Below are 12,175 nucleotides of genomic sequence, written 5' to 3'. Positions count from 1 at the left end.
TCCAATGTCTTACCGTCTTCTAGGCTCCTATGAGGGGCTTGGGTCACTTCTCCAGCTTTTCTCTCTTCATCTTCCACTGACTCCATTCTGTAACTGCGACTCTTCTTGGTCATCCCACAGTACTGGCATTTTTAAGACTTCAGGGGTTCCTTGATGTCACTGGGCTGCACTTTCACCAATAGCATCTCCTGATCTCTATCCAGGGACTGCATCCCTGCCACATAGTGCCAAGGCTCAGCTGTTCTCCATAACACCTTCAATCTTTCAAAACCAGTAGCACCTGGGTGACTTACAACACCAAGTTTGGATGCCAGTATGAGGTACAATCTTAGCCACTTCTGGAACACAGCTTCTGTGTGCTGATCCTGAGGAAGCACTTCCCAGAAGGCTTCACCTCAATGATGCAGGTCTCTTCTTAATCTCAGCTGATCCTTCAGCCCCAGCTGACCAGCAAAGGATTTACTTTAGTGGTTCTGGTTTCTTGTTAATCACAGTTGATTCTTCAGCTCCAGCTGAAATTATTCTTCACACAAACATTCTGGTGGAGTCTTTGCTTCCCTCCAGGTCTCCATCATCTGCACTGCTTTTCCTTATCTTCCAAGCTCCTGCAAAACAGATCACAGAGCTCTTAACACTCAATGACTTACCCCACACAAAGTTCTGAAGTCCATCCGCAATCCTCTCAAAAACTACACTGTCAGTTCTGTCACAGCAACATCCAACTATCCTGGTACCTAGTTAGGGTTACTATTTCTGTGATGAAACAGCATAGCCAAAGTGATTTGGGGGAAGTGGGTGTTTAGCTTCAACTTCCATATCACTATTCATCATTGAAGAAAACCATGGCAGGAACTCAAACAAGGCAGGAACCTGGAGACAGGACCTGATGCAGAAGTCATGGAAGAGTGTTCCTTAACTGGCTTGTTTTCCATGGCTTACTTATCCTGCTTTCTTGTAGAACCCAGGGCCACCAGCCCATGCATGGCACTGCCTACAATGGTCTGACCCCTCCCCATTAATCATTAAGTAAGAATACACTCTACATTGGATCCTATAGAGATGTTTTCTTTAACTAAGATTCCCTCCTTTCAAATAACTCTAGCTTGTGTCAAGTTGACAAAAACTAGACACCACACAATGATTTTGTTGAATGGAGAAAGTAGGTAGAGGATTAGGTTTTACACTGTGGTCTGTTGAGTCCTCTTGGTCAGGCCAGTGGTCTGACTGATCATTGTGCGATTCTGGCTCTGTAAAGGGTTCTGGAGAAGTCAGTACCCCAGGGACCACTTCAATGGAACATGTCCATGAGATGATGGCACATGTTCTAGGGTGTGACCTCCATTCCCATCTTAGGTAATGGTCCTCAGTAATATGGCCATCTGCCCTTGAGGGTTCACCCTTGCTTGAAGTAGTTTTGACCGCTTACCATTACTGTGTGATAGTATTCCTCAGGAGACATGAGCGAGCATCTACTCACCTCAGATAGGTAACTGATGAGAGAGAAAAGTAGGAATACCACCAAAGTTCAACTTGGTGAGCCATTGAGTTTTATTGGTGTTATTTATCAGAATGCAGATGAGGGACATTTACAGGAACAGAAGTGACTCAAAGACTCCTGCATTACAAAAAGCCTACTCCAACATGAGTGACACCCGTAGTATACTGAAGAACTTCAGGCTCTCCAGCAGGTTGGACAGTGTTCCTTTTGTGTGACTCAGGTACTCTGAGTGTCTCCTGGTGGCTCAGCTGGTCTCATTTTCTTTTAAGTGGCTTTTGGTCTCTGCTTCTTACAGGCAACTTAACTGGTCTGAGCCTACTAAACAGCTGGGATGATCTGAGAGTATCTCTCAGCTGTTCTTACAGCTCGGGGTACGAGGAGTGAGGGAATCTGTTCAGTTTCAGGGACTTTCTAAAACCTTTAAGTTGATTGCTTCCAAAACTTAAGATACTTCCCTATAAGGATGGGATGTTTCACCTCCTCTTAGAATGTCCTGTTGCTTCACCCCCTTTCTAATATCCTGGGTCTTGATGAGCTTCCTTCTAAGTCAGAAGGTTTAATCTGTTCTATAACAACCATCAAGATGCTATGGCTAGGCACTGTCATAGAATCCAAAACAGCTCCAGAAAAGAGTGACTCAGAAGAAGGGGGCAGAGTATAAAGAGGCAAAACAGCCAGAGAAGAACAAAATAGAGTGCTCAGTCCTTTGAACAGTTGTCTCCTCTCAGAAAATGCCGCTCAAGGTGTTCAAGGACAGAATAGAGTAGACAGAAATTGTCATCTGGAAAATTGAAAGAAAAAAAGATTAAGTAAAAGTGGCATTTATGACACCATCAAGTGGGAGTTTTGGAAGACAAGACACAGAAAAAAATCTTGAAAGCAAAAGAAGTCTCAGCTTCAGAATCTTCCCAAAGAGAAACCCCCAGAACTCAGGGATAAAGACAAAACTCTTTAGTTGGCACACAGTTGTATCCTCCAACTGTTACTGAAGGAGGCCCAGCCCTGATCAGAGAAATTCCCATAACAATATTTCACTCAAAATAAAAGACAAAACAAAACCACCCCCAACAAAAACCTACCTAGGTAGAAAAGAGAGTAAAACAGTTTTGACAGATAAAACACAGAAGCAACCTAATTATGTATCAACATATGAATGGATAAGAAAAAAATATAGGGTGCATAAACAATATGATACAAACATCCTTAAAACTGGGGGGGGGGAGTGACATACAATTAATGATATTAGACTAAGTGGAATAAGTCAATCAGAGAAAAATAAATGCTGCATTAACTTATGCAGGAACTGAAAAATAGCCAAAATCAAAGAGTTAAAAAACATAATGGGGAGGTCAGGATAATACAGTAGTATTGCTTAATTGGTATAGGGATGAATAGACAGCGAAAATGTTTGGATGACAATGTGAGTATGTATAACACTCACTGTACATATGAAAGTGAGTAAGATGGTTAAGTTGTATGTGTATATTACCACAACTTAAAAATTGAAGAAAGATTGATTCAAAGATATTTTAGCAGTAAAGATTCTTTTATGAAGCATCTGATTAATTAGTCTCTGAATTTAAACAAAAATAAAACTCAGCCACAAAAAAAGCCTATACTATGCTGGTTTTCATTTGAGAGAGTGGTAAAATGTAACCTGGAAAATGCTTTAAAATAATTCTCCCTTTAATTAAAAGTCACATTTATATTATGCAAAAATGTAAATTTGTAGCATCATTATTTTTATTCCCTTTAGACAAACATGGAGGGGGAAAAGGAATAGGCAAGAACATGCAAATGATCCTGTTTGTGTGTGTGTGTGTGTGTGTCTGTCTGTCTATCTGTCTATCTGTGTGTGTGTGTGTGTGTGTGTGTGTGTGTGTGTGCCTGTGTGTGTACAAGTCCTGGCAATGTTATTGCTGTTATTTGTGAAAAGCTCGGTTTATTCTAAATCTGAGCCTAATTAAGGAGAAAAAAAAATATGAGAATACCCTATGAACCACAGAGCACAGACTCAAACTTTGTATCTTTTTTTTTCTTTCCATTTTCCCAAATGGTTTCATATGCTTGCTTAACAATCGGAGAAACAAAAAGTGAGAACACATACAGAAAATTGTTTTCTCTTTCTCCATCATATGTTTTGTCTTTAAACAAATCATTCGAATAAATAATTTCCAGAATAAAATCAAAATAAAATAAAATCATGTGGAAATGAAGCTTATTGGGAGGAGTGACTGAATCAGAGAAAGCAGGGGTGTTTGGGGGTCTTCTGTTTTTCTTTTCCTGCATGTGACTTCTACCTCTATCTCTACCCATGTGACTTAACAGAAAATGATTGTCACTCAGAGTTTTCTTTGCAGTTGGAAACGAGCGAGGACACCGGGATCCACCATGTTCATTTTATCCCTGGAGTTTTGAAACTCTCATTCTAGGACTTGAACTTCTAGACAATTTCTTTCTATCATCTGTAAGTTTGTTGGAGCAAGCAAAGCCACTCAATGCACACTCACTGGCTTTTCTCCATAAAGACAAGAGTGACAATGAAATTCAGACATGAGGCAACCAAACCCTGCCACCCATGTCTACAGAAACATCTCCTGCAGTTGAAAACATTGTCTAATGAAATGTCAAGACCATACATTCTTTTAGTGTATAACAAAATTTAGTCTTGGATGTACTTTGAGAAACAAGAGTAACTGAGTTTGGCACCTCTTTACAGACATAATAATATTATTAACCCATCCAAAATCCATTCATTGTCTACTATATTGCCAAGTACTCTACTTCTGCCTTCAAGATGCTCATGACTGAGAGAAAGCTGGGAAAGAAAACCAAAGACGGAAGAATAAAATAGTTAAATGCTCTGTGAGGTCTATGTCCTCACGTTAGTTACAAGCACGCAGAAGAGGCATTTAACCTGGCTTGGAGTAAGGTGAAACACTCAACAAAACCATTTCAGTAGAGGTTACCTGAAGGATACATTTTATTGTAGAGGACAGGAAAGGACAAGGAAGACATACAGGCAGTGGGAAGCATGGGAAGACGTAAGCACCATTAGAAAATAAAACTACACTTTCAGATCAGATGCCAGGATGGAGGGTGAAGGCGGAAGACTTAACTAAATGTCAGAATCATCGCTTTAAAAACTTCAAGCTCGGGCTGGAGAGATGGCTCAGAGGTTAAGAACACTGGCTAGTCTTCCAGAGGTCCTGAGTTCAACTCCCAGCAACCACATGGTGGCTCACAATGAGATCTCATACCCTCTTCTGGCCTGCATGCCAGAACACTGTATGCATAATATAAATAAACATGAAAAAACTTCAAACTCGGTGGCAGTGGAGCTTTGAGAACAGACAGAGTACAAGTAGGCTTTACAAAAAGCAAGCTTAGGGGAAATGGGATGGCAGGATTCAGACAGTAATGATGCAGTGTATGAAGGCAAGACTAACAAACTACCTTCTCTTCTGCTGCTCTAACAGATTCCAGAATTCTTCTTGCTAAGCCCTGACCCACTTGTCAGTGGTCCTGTACGCCCAGCAGATGAGAGCAGCCCACAACTCTGTTTGCCCTCTAGCCTACAAAGCTAGGTAGCAAAACTAGAGGAGAGAAAGTGGTGGGGAACTAAATGTCAGTGAGTCAATGAGGAACTTCAAGATGAGCTAAAACGAACCATTTCACTCCCCTCACCGGACGAAGGAGTAGAGCATCTGGGAGGCAAGAAGAATTTCAGGATGGGAGAGTTGACTGCATTGGCCCATGGAAGTTCCCTATGCAATCTGCCTTCCAGGGAGCAGGTAAGCTACCCATAATCCCCACCTTCAACCCTACAGGAAAGGGAGAGAGACAGAGAGAGAGAGAGAGAGAGAGAGAGAGAGAGAGAGAGAGAGAGAGAGAGAGAGAGAGAGAGAGAGAGAGAGAGAGAGAGAGAGAGATCCCACAGGAAAAGCTCCTGGTAGGGATATGAAGGGGAAAGTAAATTACAGCGTTATTGTTATGAATGGCAGCAGGGACCAGTGGGACCTAACAGGGAAAGAAGCCAGCCGTCCTTGTTCCTCAATACAAAACAATGTGCGTATTGAACTGGAAAGAGAATGGAATGTTCATCAATTATATTAAAAGTGGATTGACTTATTAAAAATGCAGCAATGTTGGCCAAAAGCAGATGGAAAACAGAAATTCAAAACAAGGTGAGGTCATCTGCAAAACCCCAGCCTCGCCACTAACTCCCGGCAGCTGACAGTTCTCCTGCATCAGTGTGGTGCTGATGGGTCGTGGGCAGGAAATAGGAGGCCAAGAAGCTGGGGAAGAGAAGGAGTAAAACTCAAGAAATGGTTTCAGGTTCGTTTCCTCCATCATTTTGGAACATAGAGAAAAGCACCTTCCTTTCCTTGTCATATTCTTAGGTACTGGCATCAGCTCAGACATAGGGTCACAGATCCTGGTGGGTGTCAGGCTTTCAATCATGTCGCAATCCTCTATGCATGATTATTAGACACTGCAATTTTGTACACCTATCACCTGCCAAACTCTGGTAATGTATGAGCCTGGCCTGGGATGGTCACTTTTCTATAATATTGCAACTTAAATTCTGAACTTGAAATAACCTTAGGAATATCTAGTCTTTGGCGCTGAAGTTCTCTAGTGGGGAAAGCCAAAACCCAGAAAAGGCAGGTGATTTGCTTCAGCTTACACAGCCGTTCAGCAACCCCATGGCTTGAATCTAAGATTTCTGGCATTGGTTACAGGACAGAATTGAAGCAAATGCACTAGCTGATTCAAGAACAAGGCTTAGAATGCAGGCAAGCCAATTAATGTGCTAACAGCATTCTTTTATTTTATAGTCTCCATTAGCCCTATCAACATGGTGGCATTTGCGTGTCATCCCATCACTTGGGAGGCTGAGACAGAAGGATCACAAAGTCCAAGATCAGCAGTAGGAGTTGCCTAATGAAACCCCATCTTTAAAAATAAAAATAACTCTACATAGTGAAGCTATCACCAAAGTAACAGGAGTGATGGACACGTCTGAACTTATATCATAGCACATTTTATTAAATTTAAAAACACTCCTTAGAACCATTGCCACAACAGAAACAGACTTTACACAATGGAAGGCATTTGACAAAAGCTTTCCCACCTATTTCTGGGGAAATGAAAAAAAGCGCTGTGATTGACAAAGCACGGAAAGGAGAGATTAAATTAGAAGAAAATCAGCTCTCACTGCTTTAATCATCAATCCAATGGAAATTTTTCTGACAACCACTGTCAATTTGCACATAAGTCACTATTCAATTATCCAAATTTGAAACAGAGAACACTGTTTTCTTCTAGAGTAGGATTAAAAACTAAGACCTTACAAATTATGGGAATGTTGACTATAATCAGTTCTTACAATTTCTTTTCTTCTTAATGAGTTCTTCAAATTAGGGCACACAAAACATGGTTTCCAGAAAGGCAGATGCGGTGCATCCTGGAACAGATAGAATGAATCTGTTTCTCAAGAGCAAGGAGCACAGTGCTCCTGAGAATGAAGGAAGCAATTGGATTGTGGGAGAACTTTCGTGGTCTGAAGGGAAAAGGCCCGTGGAAATCTGTAAGCTTGAGATTCTGGCTTTTGATTACTAGCCACGTGACTCTGGATAACATGCTACATTTCAGAGATTGGGTGTCATGTTTGAATTTTGTGTCAGAGAGTGATGGTTTTCTATTATTGTTGAGTCCCAAGAATGACAATAAAAGGTGGTGCTGGCCCACCTTCAATGAGTGCCAATATGCCACTAAGTGTTGGTGATCTAATCCAACTGCTTCATATGAAAGGTGCAACAGGCTAAACACCTCCCACTGTTGAGAAATATCATTTTAACTGGGCCAAGATGTGTTACATTTGCTTATGCTGTGGAACATTACTCTAGCTGTGTAAAGGTGTGTTACTTTTGTTTGTGCTGCATTTGTTTAATGATGTATGGATATGTGTTTAATTATGTAAAGATGTGTCACATATGTTTCACCTGGCATGCCTAAAGTACCTGATTGTTCTAATAAAAATCTGGATGGCCAATAGCTAGGCAGGAGAGGAATAGATAGGGCTTCCAGGCAGAGAGAATAAATAAGAGGAAAACTCTATGTTCAAGAAGAGAAGAAAAAGGAAGCAGAGGAGAGAAAAAGAGAGACACACAGAGGGGAAGAAGCCGGGCAGCCATCAGCCAGACAGACATAGAGAGAGCAAGAAAGTAAAAAAGGTTTTTAAAAAAGCCCTGAGACAAAAGATAGAGGAAGAGAAATGTGTAAAGTTAAAAGAGCTAGCCAAAAATGAACCTAAGCTAGGCCAAGCATTTAAAACTAATAATAAGTCTTCATGTCATGATTTGGGAGCTGGTTGGGTGGCAGACCAGAAGAAAAAGCCTGGTACAACCCACTGCCTTCTAACTTCCCCCATCAGAAAGATACAGAACCTGTTCACCCATTATTAGTGGCCATCGTGGGTGGAAACATGAAGTTCAGTGCAACTCAGTAGAAATCATCTGTAGAGTTCTCACAACCCTAGTTACATGTAGACAATATCCTTACCTAACATAACCCTCAAATGTAACTGATAAATTGTGTCTTGTCATATTCTTGCTTAAAACCCTAACTTAGGCCTAGCATCTAAATCTAAACTTCTTTGTTCACCCAATAATATGAACACTGTCTACTTTTCCATCCTCATTATGTTTCATACACTCACTTATAAAGAATTAATTTTTATGACGTCCTCAAACTCAAGGTTTGTCGCTTCTGGAACCTTTGTATGGGGCATAATAGCTCTACTGCAGGATGACTTGACTTTTTACTCATGTTTCTTATTTGAAAGGGCTTCTCTGACCAGCAAATCCAGAATAAATCCTGTGTCATCCACTGACTCTCTGACTCAGCCATTTGTTCTTTTCTTTCGTGCCACCAATTATAATGAGTAGTCCTTCTTTCCTCCCTCCCTCCCTCCCTCCCTCCCTCCCTTCCTTTTAGCAATTTTGTAGATCTTGAACAAGGGGAAACAACTAAGTTTGTGTTGTTTACTATTCCATTCCAAGTTTCTATATTGTGCCAGACAGGAAATATGTACTCAATCAAGGTTTTTTTGATTAGTTTTTGGCATCACTTTTATGAAGACAATTTCTTTTTTATAATGTATTTATTCTTATTCTATATACATTGGTGTTTTGCCTACATGTGTGTCTGTGTGAGAGTGTCAGATCTTAGAGTTATAGATAGTTGTTAGCTGCCATGGGTGCTGGGAATTGAATAGGATCCTCTGAAAGAGCAGTCACTGCTCTTAACCACTGAGCCATCTCTCCAGCCCTATGAAAACAACTTCTAAATCTTATCTATAAATGATCTTTTCCCCCCAGAGCTCCACATCTGAAACCATTTGCTGAATATTCATATCTAGAAATCTGATGTTCAATTAAAATTATGACACTAAATTACAATTCAAGAAAGTTGCTCATAAAGCAGAGGTTCTGTTTTATTAAGCATTTACAACTGCTTGATGTGTCATGTATGTTTGGGAAGAGAAGAGGTGTATTAGCTATAATAATGCTGTGTAATGAGACATACACAACCATGGGGGCATTAACTAAGCATTTGTTTGTCTTGCACCTGAGGTGATGAACTATAAAGGTCTGCAGATTTTCTGGCTGTTGGCTTCTCTAGCCTCTCTTGGTTTGTAAATGACTGGATATACTTGGATTAGAATTATCCTTAATCTTCACTGAGAACAATTGTCAGTTGCAACGACTACTCTCGGTGCACATAACTACTTTCTTAACATGTTTAGTGACTTGGCTTCCTACTCTGCCTAACTCCATGGCACCATAGCAGGTTTTTGAATTCTCCTATGATCTCTTCTTAGACTTCACTCTTCTCATTCACCTCGTGTATGTGTGACATCTCTTGCTATTTTAACATAACCAAGTAGAAAAAAATACATACTAGCTTAATAAACTGGGACACTGTAATGTAAGAATGCTGTAGTTTTATAGAAGGGATAACAATACCTGCTGCACAAGTTTTGTAAAGTTTAAATATGAAGATTATCAGTTCATGCTACGTAATAGATGCTTAATGAACATGCAAATCTCTTTTCTGGCCACTCTGTTCCTCACGATTTCTGAATTAGAATCAGTTAGTTCTAAGGACACCAGTTTTTGGCAAGTCCAAGACCCACTTCCAAGGTCAGAAACGTAGAGTTCACTCAGTTAGCTCTGTCCTCTCGGCACTCATTGCTTTGTCTTTTGTCCTACACAGGAGATATAATTACAGCACCTGAAACATCAATTTTCCCAAGTAACCTCTAAGACAAAAATAAAATAATAGTGTGAATAATATGGCTTACACAGTTTATAAGTGACATAGTATAAAGAAAAGATTCAAAATGTTGGTGTGTCATATAAAACTGCAATGACATATTTCCTAGCTTATAATTGAAAAGCAAAATGGCCAGTATGTTTAACATGTGTGTATGTGTGTTTGTATCTATGCTCATTTATTTTCAGAAAATATTATCATATATAGTTGTGTATTGATATACAGAATATACATTATAATATTGTATAACAATTATGAAATGCCTATATGAAGACATTGTGTCAAACTAAATGAATTCAACTGCTGTATCATAAGTTATATATTTTCTATTTCCACTTTATAGATAAACATTAAGGTCCAATGACTTGTAAATTGTTCAAAGCCTCAGAACTTAAATGAGGTCAAATATCTCTGAGGCATAGGCCCCTCTTTGGTAGCTAATGATCTTTAAAAATTATTACTTTCTCATATGTACATCATGTCTTATAGTATCCCCTAAAGTCGTATCAATAAATGTTTGTTACTCATAGTGAGAAGAGTGCAGTAATGAAAGTTAGTTAATGCTTGCAATAATAAATACTAAGTATATCCATGGACACAAAAGAAAGTATTAACTAGCACCTTGATGAAAGGGAAAAGGAATCATGAGAATTAATTATAATTAATTATAATTTCATTGACATAGAAAATATTTATCAGATTCCCTTCAAGGTGTCATGAACTCAACCCAATGCTATATGCATGTGTTGGGATAGTATGTTCAGCTCCATTGACATGCACAATACATAGTTATCAAAGAAAAAAATCTACAACACACTAACCCTGGTCTTGTGTGTGTGTGTGTGTGTGTGTGTGTGTGTGTGTGTTTTACTGAAAATAATATATTCTGATCACAGTATCTGTCCCACAACTCCTCCCAGATTTTTCCCACCTTCCACCCACATCTATACCTTTTATCTCTTTCCCTCTCTTTGGAAAACAATTAAACGGGCAAATAAACAAGAATTTAAACAGAAAATTAGCAAAGAGGAAGATCAGGAAAAGCACACACATAGAAACACACAAAATAATATCCATGAGCATACAAGATCGAAAATCATAAAGCAAAAGAACAGTAAGATAAAAAATGTTCAAACAAAGCAATATGCAAAAAGAAGTCCACCAAAAATAGCATGGAGTTCATTTTGTGTTGGACATCTACTGCTGGGCGTAGGTGCTTCCCTTAAATGAGGTTACTATACCCAATGAGACTCCATTGGGAAAACTAACTCTTCCTATATAAGCAGATGTCAACTGGACATAGCTTCTCAGCTGAGGATGGAATTCCTACTCACTTCCCTCTCTCAGATAGGATTCTACCTGACTTGAACCTGTGCATGCTGCCACGGTTTCTCTGAGTTCACGTGTGTGTCAGTACTGCTGCGTCTGGAATACCCAGTTTCCTTGGTGTTATCCATCCCCTCTGGCTCCCAACCCTGCTTTTGAATATGTTAAAATCAGACAAAAATGCTGATGTATAAATAACTGCCATATGTTATTGCAGAATTAATAAAAGTCCTACCAAGTATGCTGGTTGCACATATAAATTATCATTAAAATAGTGACAAAAGCCTGGGAGACAGATAAGAAAGCTTCCGTTGAGGAGGTAATTACAATGTAGTTGAGACAAATAAGAAAAATAATTTATTTCCCCCTAAAGTTGATCCCTTTACTAATAGCAGACTTATTGGTGTATGAGTTCATCCACAATTTAAAATCACACAATTTTTTTGGTTTTACAAGACAAGGTTTCTCTGTATTGTTTTGGAGGCTGTCGGTCCAGCTTGGCCTCGAACAAAATCACACATTTTAAGTGTATAGTTCCATGGACTTTAATATATTCCTACTGTCATACGAACATAACCACTATCTAACATTAGAATGTTTTTAGAATATTTCATCATTCTACAAGAAACCTTTTACTCATTGACTACCTGCTTCCCATTCCCACTCCAAGAAATGTCTAATCTTTATCTTTGTCAATTAGCTTATTATGGATATTTCATGTAAATGAGGTAGTCAAATATGTGAAGCCTTGATTGTCGTGGAATAGTATTACAAAGAATCATTTGTGTTGTAGTATTGTGTTGATGTTCTGGATTTTGTTGTTGACAAACATCCCATTGTCACAAATCACAAAGCACAAATCTCCCTTCATCCATGATGGACATTTTGGTTGTTTCCACTTTGTGGCTGCAATGAATGATGTTGCTATAAATAATTCATGTACAATGGTTTTCATGGGCATATATTTTAATTTTTATTGACTATATATGGAAGAATGGATTTCTGGAT

At 39.2% G+C, this 12,175-nt stretch overlaps 1 long non-coding RNA gene across 1 annotated transcript in view; it reads right to left on the bottom strand.

The window, feature by feature from the left end:
• LOC110343061 overlaps positions 1-12,175 on the bottom strand; it is a 101,499-nt gene that overhangs the window by 54,706 nt on the left and 34,618 nt on the right. The window contains exon 3 of the long non-coding RNA XR_002385256.2: positions 14-605. This is a non-coding gene — a long non-coding RNA (uncharacterized LOC110343061). The remainder of the gene's footprint in view (positions 1-13; positions 606-12,175) is intronic.

Source organism: Mesocricetus auratus, unplaced genomic scaffold, assembly GCF_017639785.1.
Source record: "Mesocricetus auratus isolate SY011 unplaced genomic scaffold, BCM_Maur_2.0 Super-Scaffold_100009, whole genome shotgun sequence".
NCBI lineage: Eukaryota > Metazoa > Chordata > Mammalia > Rodentia > Cricetidae > Mesocricetus > Mesocricetus auratus.
The sequence above is the reverse complement of the archived record's forward strand: the minus strand, read 5'-3'. Positions and strand labels throughout refer to the sequence as shown.